The sequence below is a fragment of the Brienomyrus brachyistius genome, unplaced genomic scaffold (assembly GCF_023856365.1).
Source record: "Brienomyrus brachyistius isolate T26 unplaced genomic scaffold, BBRACH_0.4 scaffold466, whole genome shotgun sequence".
Classification (NCBI taxonomy): Eukaryota; Metazoa; Chordata; class Actinopteri; order Osteoglossiformes; family Mormyridae; genus Brienomyrus; species Brienomyrus brachyistius.
Genome location: NW_026042741.1, coordinates 52216 through 54171, shown reverse-complemented (window position 1 = coordinate 54171; position 1956 = coordinate 52216). Strand labels below are relative to the sequence as shown.

Here is a 1956-nt window from a genome sequence, read left to right as displayed (position 1 = left end):
CCTGCCCCTCCTCCCCCGAAGTCATCGGCTCTTCCTCGGTTGTATCACACACAGGTTCGGAAACATTCGATGCGCATTACCGTCCCCTCCTGCACTGGAGGGTTAAGGACAACGTGATTATATCGAACCAAAATTGAAATGTGCAAGTTGACTTTCCTAGTTATACGTCTTCATTTTTATTCTGGGTTTAACAACCATGAGTTTATGACGTATTTTACATGATTAGTTGGCGACTGGACCTTATTGTTTATATCTCTTATTAAGGATCCATCCATCCATACATCAATTATCAAAACCACACACTTACAATCCGAGTCTAGTTTCATATGCTGCGCTGCTGAGCGACCCGCAGAATATTATGCATGAGTACAAGTCACAAGCCCCGTTTCCACTAACACGGGGCCGGTTCTAGCTTGGTGCCTTTTGAGACCGAGGCAAAAAGATGCAGACTCTCCCCGTCGGGGAATCGAACCCCGGTCTCCCGCGTGACAGGCGGGGATACTCACCACTATACTAACGAGGAGATGTACGCGCACTACTTTTACATCTTCAAGATAAACAGCGGATGACTACTAACATTTGCGAGTAATCAATGACTGAGCTTCATGTCATGACCATGGTGCTCAAGAGAAGAAAAAATACATAATGTACGTCCACTGATACCAGAACAACCATATAGCTTTATACTAAGACGATGATTAAACGGAAAATTCCTTTACAAAACACTGCCACAAAATCATAGTTTCGCAATATTACATCGTGCAACGGGACACAGTGTAAGTACGTGAAGTCGGTAATTAAATCAAGAAAAAAAAGTGAGAGGAAAAGAATACTTTTCTATTATCATATTTTTCTAACTGGCCAAACTGAGTCATATTTTGATTATACACACTAACAGAAAAACAGTGCAAATCTCCGGTAGTCCGTTTCACTTGCGCTCCGCTATGGGGCAGTAACAAGCAGAGCTTAAGTGTGGAAGGAAAAAAAAAACACAGGACAGCATCAATCCCAACTTCACAAACGCCGGAGATCGAGATGCTGTAAGCATGACAATTAACATCTTTATCCAAGGGAACAGCTGCAAGACACAGATGCCGCGCCTAACAAAGGTAGGATCGATTCCGAAGTTCAGGCATTTACAGACGCGGACTCTTCTGGAGTTGATTTTTTTCGGGAGATACGCATCAACTTCAAAAGTATGAACCGCATTATATCTATATCTGTTATGACGTTGTAGCTATTGATACTGATGCATCACAAAAATAATTTAAATGTTTTTTCATTCTGACATATGTTCGTTCGGACGAGGATTTTATTATATGAGATAAGTTTTAAATGAAAACTTTTTTTAATCTATATGATTAATTCTCGAATCTAAGCCAGACTTCACATAAATCATTCATTCATAAATATAATGGAACATACAACATCCAGGTATCCATGAAATTTATGATCAGGCTATACGTTTGTGATAACAACAAAACAACACAACATGTATATTTACAATATATGGGCCTATTGTTTAATATTGCCTCCAAATTATAGCCAGACAATAACGCAATAGGCCGACATCAAACTATTTTCATGTAAAACAAAAGTGCTGGCAGTTTGCTTGTGCTTACAGACCCCGCCTTGAGCCCATCCAGAAAGATCCCAAAAATAACCGACAAGCAAAGGTTGTAACAATCTGAGCATGTTTAGTTTAATGTAATCAGGAGCCGAATTAATAACGCGAATAAATGATCAAACCGAAAGTCTGTAGTCGGGAATATCCGATAACGTCTTTGACGTGCAGTTAAGATAGTCAGAGGAAAAACCTTGTAGTTTACTTATATATATGCCTAAATATATGAGTGTGTCTCTCCGGTGATTTAATGATGAATATAACGATTACATATCAAATCACACATTAAGCAATTATTATATTACTAGGTTGAACGTTTTCACTATGTCTGT

General features: G+C 39.1%; 1 non-coding gene across 1 annotated transcript; it reads right to left on the bottom strand.

The window, feature by feature from the left end:
• Positions 1 to 451: 451 nt before the first annotated feature.
• On the bottom strand, positions 452 to 523 carry trnad-guc (transfer RNA aspartic acid (anticodon GUC)). Its single transcript has one exon. It is a non-coding gene; the product is annotated as a tRNA-Asp (tRNA).
• Between the last annotated feature and the right edge of the window lie 1433 nt (positions 524 to 1956).